The 13,236-nt window shown below is 48.0% G+C and overlaps 1 long non-coding RNA gene across 1 annotated transcript; it reads left to right on the top strand.

The window, feature by feature from the left end:
• The first annotated feature begins 8,342 nt into the window (after window positions 1–8,342).
• On the top strand, window positions 8,343–12,960 carry LOC128076464 (uncharacterized). Its single transcript, XR_008204385.1, has 3 exons — window positions 8,343–8,440; window positions 9,054–9,164; window positions 11,062–12,960. It is a non-coding gene; the product is annotated as an uncharacterized LOC128076464 (long non-coding RNA).
• The last annotated feature ends 276 nt before the right edge of the window (window positions 12,961–13,236 follow it).

Below are 13,236 nucleotides of genomic sequence, written 5' to 3'. Positions count from 1 at the left end.
GAGGATATATTGGATCCGTTGAGCAGTCGAGCGCTTACTGTGTTTCCCTGACATTGGTGCACAGAGATTGGTGTAGAAGATGATTGCCTAGAAGTACATTTGCTAAGCTATTTGCTTAAACTACAGTCACTTGGGCGCCATCAGAAAGAAGGAAGCCATGAGCTCTTTTGCCAAGAGACTATTGATAATGCTCTTGAAGAGAAATCTTAAAGCTCTAGGACCATTTGCTGAGTGTCCTTCTTCACATTAAGTGGGATTATTTCATTGAAGGGTTAAGAACAGTAAGATTTAGGGTCATAGTTAAAAAAAAACTCCAACCCAATAGAGACACAAAGTCAAAGCTTGAGAAGATTCATGAATGCTACAACAAATACACAAAATACGGTTATTTTACAATTTTGCCATTGTTAAGACCAATTTTTTTTGTTGCTCTGAACAACACAATGATGCTATCATACAGCACCATAGCGAAAATAAGCTGAGATGTTCCTGAGTGGCTGCCTCAGGACAGCAAGCAATTTCATTTCCAAGGCTTTAATTCATCCTAAATGACAGGCGCACATTCTAAATGTCTTCTAATAAGATGACATTTGTCCAAGTTCTCTCCCTGCAATTCCATAGCAGTTTGCAGTAGCTGGAACAAGAAATATGCAGAGGGGCTGCCTGCAGATAAAAGACTGAAACCATACAATATCCTTTGCTGCTTTGTAGGATGTGTTCATTTGCAGTGTATTTTTTTTATGTTTGGAAAAAAGTCCTCTTGATTGTCCAGACTGGAAACACTGCAAGTCTGAAGCTCTCAGGGCTTCTTTTCAGGGTTTTCTTGCCATTTATTCATATATTAAAAATATTGCTGGCATCTTAAATATTTCCTAGTTATTCTAGACGGTTAAGCTGTTCCTTTGGGGTCCCCAAACTTGTTTTGTTAGAGAAAGCACTTGTCTGGCAGAAAGGACAGGGGCCTTGTTTTGGATAGATTCTTGCTTGGGTTTTTTCCCCTCAACCCCTGCAGTATTTACAAGCTATTTTTTGGCTGCAGTGTCTTTCTCTTCTTCCTAGAAAATGTGTCCCCTTTTCTATAATTTCCTTTCGCCACCTACAGAGCATTTCCCAATCTGTCAACCATTTACAACTCCCTGTCTGTATTCTCTCATCCTCCTCCGTTGCGCTTTTGTCAGTTACTCCTTTTCTTCCCAGATCTATTTTTCTATTTCCTCATCTTCTTTTTCCCTTCACCATCATCACAACACCCTTCGTTTATACCAGATGTCCCTCTTTGTCCACATTTACCCTCTGTGCTGTTGTTTTGTCCTGCTATTAATTGACTCACTACTGCATGGCTGTTCAGGTCTTGTCCTGACACAGCATAAATGCCTATTTTTGCTTTGGATTGAGGGCTAGGCCACCCAATGTCCTCACTCTCCTCTATGTGTGAGCTGCAGTCTAGGGGTAGGATTCAGCCTTGTCCCTGCTCAGCATGAGGAAGGGCCTTCCCACCTTGGGCCCATCTACTCTATCCCTTTCAGGAAGGCAAAGGGGTGAGAAATGGACTTCTTCCTCTCAGTTTTATCACCTCCTCCTTGCTAATGTTCCTTCTCTTTCTCCTTGCCCAAGCCTGCTCTGCAGACATCAGATATAATTTCTTTCAGATCGTTCAATGAACTAGAACAAACCCAGTTCTTCTCACCCATTTTTACCTTGGATAGACTGTTGATTGTATTTCAGGCCTGAAGAAGGGCTTGCATTCCCAAAATCTGAATTGTTTTCTCATCTGTACTTCTTTGTTTAATTCAAGATACTACTTCTTCCTGAAACTTATCCACACTTCCAGGCTGAGGTACCATCTCCTTCCCTTAGTTGCTGAGACTCGTCTGCTTAGTCTCCTCTCTTGTGTCTGAACTGATATTTTCCCAGAGAGGAGAGGCTTCTTGCATTCTCTCTGGAGGCAACATCCCTTGTCCTGTCTGTGCTTTCACTGAAATCCATGTTTCTGGAAGAGTCCCTACCAGGCTGTCATGAACAACAACAGAAGACTCACCAGCTCCCTAGAAAACCAGACCTATTTTCCAAAGCAATGGGTTAGAATGTTACTGACAAACTCATACTTGCGATCCCACAGATTTTGATGTTGTGATGGTCAGTGCACTTAGACCAAGGTAGCGTTGCAGTCTGAGAGGTCTGTGCCACCCATTGCTACAAAAGTGACTGGGTGTCAAGGCCACAAAGTGCACAAGACTCATCCTGTGCCCTCCTGGCATCTCTCCATTGCAGGCCATATTATGTTTTCCTTCTCTCTGTCTCTAGCAACAGGGAGACCTTATCCATATGGAAGGATCCACATGTGGCTTTTTCTCCAATGGGCAGTGGAGCAGGACAGCATTTGTGTGTGGGGGGTGGGCAGGAGGCTGAGAGGGGACAAGGGAAGGGGCTGCCCTGAGGAAGGGCATTGCTAGCATCTGTGAGTTAGAGTGTGAGGGGTGAGAGAGGCTGTACCAAGCCCTCTATAGTTTCAGCTTCAGGTGCAGTCTCTCAGGAAGGATGTCACTGTTTTAATGTATGTAAGTGGACAAACAGAGCAGTAGGAATCAGGCAGGGATGAAGGGAGAATCTCTGGCCTTCACCTGGACTCCTGAACCTTCCCAGCTCAAGCCTTTGTCTCAGAGGCTCAGCAGTACCCTGACACTTCACAGTGCTGTGGCCCTTCTCTTGGTATCGGTATCATGAAAGATTCAAATGGCATTGTCCACCTCCAAAGCTTTTGTAGAATGAATCAGTTTTCCAATGTGTCTGCCTTGACACACATTCCCTGACCACTTGGAGGTCACAAATTTAATTAAACCTCTGTGAATAGTAGCAGACCTCACAGAAATAAAGGCCTTAATCCAATCAAGCCACATTTGTACTCCCTGTATTGCATCAAGCATGGTCAAAGCAGAAGGGACAGAGCGTGGTGAGCTAGCAGGGCCCCAAGAAGTTCCCCCATACACAGCCAGTTACGGGTGATAATGTGATTGGGACATTCACAGACAATGTGAGCAATTTCTCAAACTGGAAGTTCAAGACTTAGTATTGCTGTGCCCGGCTAGTACGAGAAACATGGGAAAGATCACAGCTAGTTCTTGGAGTAAAATGGCTAAGGCTTTCAGGAGAGTTGTTGTTTCTCAGGTGGAAATAAACTTTAGCAGCTGCTGGTACAAATCTCTCACCAAAGTCACTTGTTTGCTTTGTAGTTTGCTTTGTCATTTCTTCCTTTCTTTTTCTGTATTAAAACAACAGCAACAACAACAACAAAAAGGAAAGGCAGAAGCAGCCTGGTGCCCTAGGAAGTACTTTTAATCAACCTGTGCAAAACCAATTAATTTTGCATAACACGCTGCATTACACCCTGGAGGCAATGCTTGATGTGTGGGCCAGGTGATTCTCTGGCAATCAGAGGATCTGGTTAAACTTTTTTTCTGAAGCTGCTTGGAAAGTTTACTTAAGATTTTGAGAGGAAGAAAACATAATGATGTCTTCACAATCCGGTCATCTTCAACCTACGTGTGGATCAATGCTTGCTTTGAAATTTTAGCAAGGAAAGGGCAATTTTTTTTTTTTTTTTTTTGTGAAAGGATCTGGAGTATTCACTCCAAGTATAGAATTCCTAACAATTCAGGACAGTAAATATTTCAGTGGTCAGATTAAAGAAGATGCAATCTGCGAGTAAAATTGTAAAGTGCTCTGAGGCATTTTCTGAGTGAGAGGTGTGTTACTAATTGTCAGAATATTAGTAAATTAGGCCTGAACTTAAATATGTGTAAAAATCAAAGCTTTCTAACAAGAGCAAGACAGGCACACAGAGGAGAGAGATGGCTGCTGATGGCAGGTTCTGGTTAGGAGAAAAGGTGCCAAAGTGTGTAGTAAGGTGATGTTAAGTGAGCTTAATGTGTGAGACCTCAAGGGAAGGTGGGCACAGACTGCTGCGTGCTGCATAGAAGACTCCATCAATCCTGTTTAGAAACAGGACCAGAAAATGGAGTGGGAATTGTTATTACTCCTGTGTTACTGAGGTTGCGATAGCAAATAGCGAGCATGATGATATGCATGCTGTACAGGGAGTAAAAGCTCTGGTACCAAAATGGTCGTAATGAAAAAGCAGCAGGGATACTGGAGGACAAGCACAACTTCTGCTTTGTGTATTTGTGGGTAAAGCTGAAGTTCTGCTGCACTTTTTCTTGTGCTGGTAGGGGAGGGAGAGCACACGACAATTACTTTCATTGGAATCACTCGGCTTGAAGAACAGGGCTTTAAAAAGGAGAGTGGGCGAGGGAGCGAGCCGTGATGTTTCACAAACTGTTTTGCTGCGTGATGAGCAGCCAGGGATGTGATGCAGCGTGCGAGAGACAGCTCCTTCCAGATCCTAATCGAGGAGTCTGCTGGGGAGAAGGATCCTGCCTCAGCCAGGCTGAGCACGCAGAAACCGCTGCTCTTGGTGCTGCTCCCAGCTTTCTGCTTTGCTGGAGTTCAATAGGCTTTGCCCCTGTGCTCATTCAGCTGATTAAAAGTCATTTTTTTTTTAAGCCACCAGCATGTGAGCCACAAGGATCTGTATGTTATTGCTCAGCCGTGCTGCGAGACGCTGTCTAGAAGTAATTAATTGGGCAATGCTTTGGAAACGTGGAGGAAAAACATTTTCAGGGGAAAAAATAATGCAGAAAGGGGGGGCGGGACTTGCATTTTCCCTTTGAAGTGAGGATCTTTCACTGAGAGGAAGGGAGGCACGACTGGAGGAACAAGCTTGCTTGTTATTTTTATGATGTTGTTCTCCACAGCTATATGGATAAACATGTTACTTCAGCCTGTATTGTTCTGCTTCATTTTAATAACCATAGGAGTGGGACGCTGTTAATGAGAGTTGGGAGGGGACCACTTTTCTTCGGTGGGGGATGTCCGTTCCTCACCTGACCCCTGCTGTCAGCCAGCAGTGGCCCTGGGAGCTCTTTGGATGGGATGGTAAAGAGCTTTTGCTGCTGCTTGCGGAACAGCTGCTCCCTTCCAGCCAGGCCTTCCATAATCTGGGGATGTTAGCAGGAACCATGAGTTCATGCAAAGGAAAAGGGTGGGGGCCCAGCAGCTGTCAGGCAGACTTTTTATATCTACGTTGTGGAAGCTCGGTGACGTTGGTAATTCCACTGCAAGGTCTCACACCCAGCACAGCATCAGCTGTGCTTCGCTCCCCAGCCACAGATGGCATCGGGTGGTGCTGAACCCAAACCTACTTTTTAGTTGCTTTTAACAGCACAAATCTCCCATGGCCCTGATGTTCCACCTGCCTCAAGCCTGTGGGGTAGACACAGTCACCTTGCCTCAAGGTAGCAGCCCTCAGCAGGCCCATTTGGATCCACCTCTTCGCACGGTGGAGGTGTAAGAGGAGCAATCTGCCAGCTGGAACAAGAGAGGGACATGTGGGCAACTCTGCACAGAAATCACTTGTGTTTGTGTATGCTTGTGTCTCCAGGCAGATCATGCACTGTGCATTCAAAGAGAGAGGTGTGGTGTGTATTTGCATGCTTTCAGCAGGTTTGGAATTGAGAAGCATGCAAGCAGTTGACTTTCTGTTTTGCATCATGGGATGTGGGTATCAATTCATGAAAGAAGATGGCTCGTACCCAAAGGTGAGGGCTGCAGAAACTCCTGGGAGAAGGAATTCTGGCAATATAAATAATGATTAGTAAAATAATCTAATAAAAATAGCCTACTGCAACTCTGTGATCCAGCATCGGGGTTTCTGGCAAACACCAGCAGCCTTGTCATCTGTGGCCCTGAGGAGGGACAGGTAGTGTCTCCCTGCCTGCAGGCACCCCAGTCCTACCAGCAGTTTCCTGGTGGTGCTGGCAGGTCATGGCTCTGACATGATGAGAAATGCGAAGGGGCCGTGGGATTTCTGAGGTCGTGAGTGATCTGCAGCACCAATAGAAAAAGAATGATTCAGCATCGAAGGAGCTCACAAGAGGGCTGGCAGGGAAGCGGAGCTGCTTTGTGAATGTGCGGCTTTAGCAGAACACTGTGTTTCTGGTCGAGAGGGCTCGGCTGGGGCGGAGAGTTCAGGGCTGTTCTCCGGGCTGCATTTAATTGCGCTGCAGTGTGGTGCTTTCATGCTATTTTAGGTCAGAGCGTGCACTCGACAAAGCCATCAGAGAAGCACTCATTCCCAGCAGCCTTCCTTGCTGCCAACGATCAGGAAAGCTCCTAAAATATCTAGGGCGGGGGGTCCAGCCCACCACCTGTCCCTGTGGCCCCTGGCGCTCAGCCCCCCTGCCTGATCTGTTGGCTAGCAGTGATGCTCATCGGGACGGGCGGCTCAGTGAACTGGCAGAGAAGCAAGGCGGAGGTCATCTGGGGATTCCTGGCCGCGGGCGACAGGCGAGCAGCCTGCCCCCGGCCTGAGGGGGCAACGGGGTGAGGAGAGGGCAGGGTGAGAGAAAGAGCACAAAAGAGCACCAGGCGTGTCAATAGTGATGCTGCGGCACGATCCGGGCCCCTCAGATGCTGTGGCTGACACCTCCGGAGGGGCTGATGTGTGGAGCTGCAGGATTGTGCCTGCTGTGGTTTGTTGTCCCTGCCGGCAGGCACAAACAAATAGCTTATTGCATCAAGGCCAGCGTTATCAAAATGACTTTAAAAAGGCAGCCAGCTTTAGTCTCCCTCTGCTTATTAGAAACTGCAGTTAATCACTTGCTGTGAAAAGGCTTGCCACCAAGTTGCCTGCTCCTCCAGCCCTCCTTTTCTGCCCTTCTCACAAATAAATCCCTTATTCAGCTGGTCCATCCCCTTCAATCAAGCAATCCTTATGCCTGCCACCCACTCTGCCTGGATTAACCTCAGGTGGTCACTCCATTGCAGGTTGCTAGAAAGGCGCTGCCTCCCAGCAACCTCTTTTTGCTTTTTATTCCTAAGCCTGGGTTTAAAACCCCCCTGTGTATCCTGAACCAGAAAGGCTCTTTCCCTATAGGCTCTGCTAGTGGTTTAATAGTCTTTTGTTTTTCTTAAACCCGGTGCTGATAGTGTTTGACCCTGCTGATGCTGAGGAGCAGTTGACTGACTGCTGCTGAGTACCCTCTGCTGTGTGAAGTGTGGGAGCCCTGTGCTGTCCTGGTGACGGAGGTCACTCTGAAGGGAGAAACCCTTGTACTGCAAAGCCTCGGTGTGGCTGTCACTTGTGCCTGGAAGCAATTTGAAGAGCTGCCTCGGTGTGCTGCTGGGTCGAGCTGTGCTGCAGGCAGCCTCAGTGTGCTTCTCCAGCAGGATACATCCCCCAGCGAGGCGTGTGGCTTTTGGCTGCCCTTGTGAGGAGTAGTTTGGCATGCTTGGCTTTGCGCTGAGCACTGAGGGCCTGCCTGGACCACACAAGGCTAATTTGGGCTTGGGCTGGCATGTGAGAAAATCCCCTAGCAGAGGGAGTGGGTACACTGCAGCTGCGGTGTGTCTCAGCTGGACGCCTCAGGGCACAGGGCACACAGGCAGCGGCCACATGAGGCCCAGTGCAGACTTTCTCTTGGCATCAGAGGGATTAGCCCGCATGACAGCTTTTTTTCAGCCATTGCATTCTTTCTTAATGTGCGTTGCAGCACAGCTGCTCGCAGAGCTTCAGAGAGCATGCAAGGCTCAGCTCCCAGTCCTGAGGCTTGAAAGAGAATTACAAAGCACCTTTCTCTGTTGCTGTGTGGACAGTTTCCACAGCTCCCTCACCAAGCTCATACCGAGAGAACCACGGTGCCTCACTTGACATCGAGACCCTGTGTGATGCTGAGGCCCCTCCAATCCAAGGGAACGCCGGCACAGCCCGCTGCAGTTTGCTCCAGCAGGACAGTGGGGCCTGCTTCAGCTGGCAGGAGGAAGGCTGAGGTGGTGCGGGGTGAGGAGGACGGGCTGCTCCAAGGCCTTTCACTGTTCTGAGGCAGCTGGAGCTGGACCAGTGCCCACGGAGAAGCAAAAGCGGCTTCACCACAGCTCTAATTTATGCCCAGCTGCCAGTGGCCCTGGGGCTTTTCTGTCAGCCAGGGCTCAACCAGCCGTGACGGCATCCTCCCTGCAGCCGCTCCTCCTGGTGCTTGCTGCTGCTGCCAGCGGCTCAGAGGGCTCAGGGTGCAAGCGGCCCTGGCACCAGTCCCTCCCTGTAGGGGCTCTGGGAGGTGGCAGTCTCCAGGGCATCTGTGCTGCTGCCTCAGTGCCTGCTGGCTGGGTCGCAGCCTGCATTTCAACTCTTCTGGGTGAAAAGCGCTTCCTACTCATCTGGTACACGTGACGGTGCTTTGCTGTCTATATCTGTCCACATGACGTGAGCAGCACACTCCCCTGCAAACCACCCACAGATCACTCTGGAGCCGAAAAGCCCAGTCGCAGAGACAGCAAAGAAAAATGAAAAGCCCCACGTTTGAAACTCAGGAACAGACGATACGCGGTAATTTTTCCCATCTCTCTGCCTTTGCTGGAATTAATCAACAATCTCTGCCTGCAATTGCTGGGAATAATTTATTTCAAGAAATGCAAAGAAAGTGTTTAGGATAGAAATTTAAATTTCCTCTCTCAGCGCAACCTATTCTCAATCATTGTCTGTGTTCAATCCATCCAGATACGTATAAGCTGATGCTCATTTTAGTTGCTCTGGATATTTACATATATTTTTTTCTGTATCGAATCTCAGATCCCAGCTCCTTCTTGGGTGCATGAATAATTGTGTAAAGAAAATCCCCTCAGGGAGTGACTTCTGGGTGAGAACACACAGGGTTGGCTGGGGTGTGGAAAAAACCTTGCAGATGGGAGTGCTGATTCCATACGGTTGGATTCTCACTCCTTATCTCTCTAGCATGGAGAAAGGAGTGGTATTGAGGGGAAAGGGAGCAGTGTGAGCAAAACTGCAAACAGCTTGGTTCTGGGAGATGTTGGTGTGCCAAGTCATAAGGTGCACATAAAAGATGGGATCGGAGTTAGTTGTAAAAAAAAAAAAGCACAGAACCTTTATTGCCTTGGGAGCTATTAAAAATGTTTTGCTGTTGTTTTTCTTTTGTTGGTAGGAAAATTACTTACATTAAGCTGTGGGAATAATCAAACAAAAGAGCATAAACTTCAAAGGCAGTACTTCATATCCTTAAAACTGAGGAGGCTGAGGAGAGGAAGAAATGAATGTGAGCCATTAATTCTGCTCTGTGATTGTCCATGCATGCACATGATGTGGGTTCCCCAGCTTCCTGCAGCCCAACATCTGTAATTGCATTCCGGATGTCTCCCCGTCCCCCCGTGTAATCTGTGCCCCATGAAGGCTGCTCATCCCCTTCTATAAGCCCTCCATCTCATGGGCCAACAGCACTTTGAACCGGGGCGAGGGGGAAAATAACACATAAACTTTAAAGGCAGCTCATCTACCACGTGCAATTTGTATTTTACACCTCGTGAATTTTAACTGCTGCAGTTGTAACTTCCCATTAACCCCCTGTGCGTCAGCACTCCTGCCCTGACCCTCAGAGGGCGGCAGCAGCAGGGGGCTGCAGCACCTCTCTCCTCACATCCCACAGCGATGGAGCACGATTTTCTCCCATTTCCTAAAAGAGCTCAGTCGCTTGTGAAAGCTCTTCCCTTCACGTGTATTCGGGCTGAGTATTAGAAGAGCAAATGCCCTCCAGATACTGCTAAATGGCTGCTTAAAAATGAAACAGCAAACATAAAAGCACAGATGACTGCAGCGCAGAGTTAAAAATCAAAGCACTACTGGCAAGCCTTGCACACCGGACGGCTGCACAGCTGATCTGCAGCCATTATTTATGCTGCCGTTAAAAATGGTTATTGGGACTCTAAAAAAGCCTCCTTCAAGCACGCAGTGAAATCAGAGGGATGCTGGCTGCTATGGCATGCAGCCGCACGTGGGGCGAGCCCTGGGACCTCTGCTCTGTGGCGGCGTTTCATTACGGGCACTGAGACTATTAAACCAATTTCCGAGCGCTCGGGTGTGAGATGTTTGTGGGATTTCCCCAGCTGAACAAATCAGCTTAGAAGTCTGCAATTCATTAAGCAAGTTATCAGGAGAAAGCCGCGTATGCTCTCCTTTTGCCGTGCCTGCAGTCCCTAACTTCCAGCTCCCTCAGCACAGCGGGTTACTTCTACCAGTGTGATGCTCGCAGGAGCTGGGTTTAAAGCTTATTATCATCTCTTATTGAACTGGGTATTGTGCCCTTTTTGGGGGCAGCACCCAGGCAGGCCTACGGGCAATTGCAGCACACACTTTCCTCCAGGACTGTTACACTGGCTGCTACCAAAGGGATCACAAGTTCAGTGGCTTTTGAAATCAGCACTGTCAATTCAGAGGTCTGTGTGAGGACAGTGGCATCATTTTAGGACGTACTCTCTCTTCCTCCCTCCTTCCCTTCCTTCCTCCCTCCCTCTGTTCCTCCCTTCCTTCCTTTCCTCCTTCCTTTCCTCTTCTCTTCTTGCAGAGCCAGGGGATGAGCCAGGTCTGCGGGTGCTGGGCTGTGCTTAGTGCTCCATACACAGTGAGGCCTTTCCTTGCAGGGCAGCCTTCACATTTGCAATTTGAATTTAATCCCCTGGGCTAAAGAGAGCTCTGCTTGCCTATTGTTCCTCCAGCTGGCAACAGCTTTATTTCTTTGATGCTTTCAATCCTCGGTCGTTTCCAAGGCACTGGCAGAGATGCTTTTAACACAGAGTCTGCCCAGGACCGTGACATGCTGGTCACGGCATCCCACCCTCTGGCCATCCCCTGGGTACTTAGCTCCCCCAGGGCCATGGGGCTCCCTCCTGCTCAGCTGAGCGTGCCTCTGACTGTGACCTCTGGTCCCCGGGCTGCTCCTTATGGCTCCCCCAGCTGCAGGACCTTCCTCAGGAGCAGCCCTGACACGAACGGCTTGCCTCAGTAATTGCTAATTAGTCTTCCTACTCTTTCTGTGCCAGAAGAAGTAAGCGGTATGATGCTTTCCTCTATTCTTTGCTGTGTGGGTTCACCTGGGTGCCTCTCTAACACACCTTTCTCACATGTGTAATTGACAAAACTGTGTTCATCATTTATTTCAGGAGATGTCTGTGTAGTGCCAGCCAAGGAACTGCATATTCTGCAAGGTCACTGAATGCATGCTTGACTCTGAAGTAGTTTGGACAATGATTTGAAGCGGATTAATGTCAGTAAGCTCTTATCTGTGATAATGCTTAGCTTTGTATTTTGTACATGTGCATCGCGCGGTTACATTGCATGCATCGGACATATTGTGCCGTGTTTGTGATTTGCTATCTTTCAATCTTGGGGAAAAAAATAGGTGAGCTAGGTACTTTTCCAGAAATTGAATTTGGGATTGTTCCCTGCTAATTCATGTTGTTAATTAGCTACAGCAGGTAGCCAATAAAGCAGCATAAATGATTGCAGGTTCCTTAGGAAATGTGCCAATACGAACGCAAATACTGATTCAGATGTGGAATTTTCACAGTGCCTCCCGGTGAAACTCATTCATTAAGAAGTAAAAGCTAGGAGACATAAACGTGAGATGCTTGCAGCCTGCTGATGGACGTTTTGCAACAGGGAGAATGCTGGATCACTAATCATTCCCTTGGCATATCAGCAACGCACATGCCACCCAATGGGAAGGGTGGGCAGATTTCTGCCTGGCTGAGTGCAGCGGTGCTGCTTGCAGCCCCCAAGCCCCAGCAGTGATTTCCCAACCCGCAGGAAGTGCTGCTAGCTCGTACCTCTGGCCTGCCACTGAATGGATTGCCAGCATGAGGCACGGAGCCTCTGGGAGCTGTGCGGGAGGTGAATGCAAAAGCAAGCACAGAAGACAGTCAGGCTCCTGCAGACTTCAACAGGCACGCTTCCCTTCCCACAGAAGAAAAAGCTGTTACTACATAGAGGCAGCGTTAGAAAAATCACACAGAACACAAAGGGAAATCTGCCTCTGGATTTTTAGGTAAGCTGAGGGGAATCTCTGCAGCCTTTTCCCCTCCTTTACTTTTCCTTTTCTAATACTAGTGCCACAGAGGACTGTGTCTGTGTGCATGAAATTAGCGCTGCTCTTTAAATACTTTTCTCCCCTCAACACTGCTCCAGTTCCTGGTTCAGTTTTGAATGGAGATCTTAAGTGAAAGCAGCAAAACACCAACTGGCTGGAAAATTGGCCATGAAGGAGAGCAGTTATTAGGAAACAGATGCTTCAGCTGAGAGGAAGCAGGATATGGGAGGCCTTCCAAAAGTGGGTTACCAAGGGGCCTTAGAGACAGACAAGTACCAAAAGCATCAGTTATCCACTTGAACATTTGCATGTGCTTGCTTAGGGCTTTGAATGGCCTGCAACCACAAGGCTGGGATTTGGGTTCCTCTCTGCAGCCTCTGAGATTTCCACACATTGCTCAGCTGCTTTTCTCCAGGTCTTGGGAGTGTCAGGACTAGAGAAGCAAGTTGTCAGTGGGTGATCATTCACACCAGACACATCCCCAGTGTGCCTGGGAGATGCATGTGCCTGTTCTGTGTCCATGGGTAATCACAGGACTTCGTGCACAAGCAGATCCACCTGGCTCCCTTCAAAAGACAAATAGCATATCAAAGCAAATTTTTATCATCATTGTTACACTCTCCAGCCCCCCTGTGAGAAGATTTTAATGCTATCATTTCAGGGATAAAATACATTTTTTTTTTTTTTGTGAAAGCAAAATTCTGTCCTGCCTTTTATTTATTTAGAGCAATGCTAATGACTGTAACTGTATGTCCTCTGTATGTCCCCTTAGTGGAAACTATATAAAAGCAACTCCACTCTTTGGGCTTCAATCTAGTCAATAGTATTATAGAATCATAGAATAGCTTGGATTGGAAGGAGTCCCAAGGACCATCAAGTTCCAACCCCCATGTCACAGGCAGGTGCACAAACTTCCAGATCTGTCACTAGACCGGGTTGCCCAGGGCCCCATCCAATCTGGTCTTGAACATCTCCAGGGACAGAGTAGTAGACACAAAAAACTAGAAGAAAAGAACAGATCTGTCAGAAAGAAAAGAAAGGATGTTTTCTGTATTTGTTAAAGCTCAGGGAAGGGAAAGGGCAATGGCTACTGCTAGTCCCCACACTGCTAGTGTGGGACCAAGGAAGAAGCATCCAACTGTGGCCAGCCACAGTTTCCCAAAGCCAAAAGGGGCCCAGGGAAATGTGTTTTATTCTCCTTGGGATTAGTTATGGGAGAGGGTAAAGTTAGAGTGCCTCTCTCCATATG

This window comes from Tympanuchus pallidicinctus, unplaced genomic scaffold, assembly GCF_026119805.1.
Source record: "Tympanuchus pallidicinctus isolate F22 unplaced genomic scaffold, pur_lepc_1.0 scaffold14, whole genome shotgun sequence".
NCBI classification, from domain to species: Eukaryota; Metazoa; Chordata; class Aves; order Galliformes; family Phasianidae; genus Tympanuchus; species Tympanuchus pallidicinctus.
The sequence above is the reverse complement of the archived record's forward strand: the minus strand, read 5'-3'. Positions and strand labels throughout refer to the sequence as shown.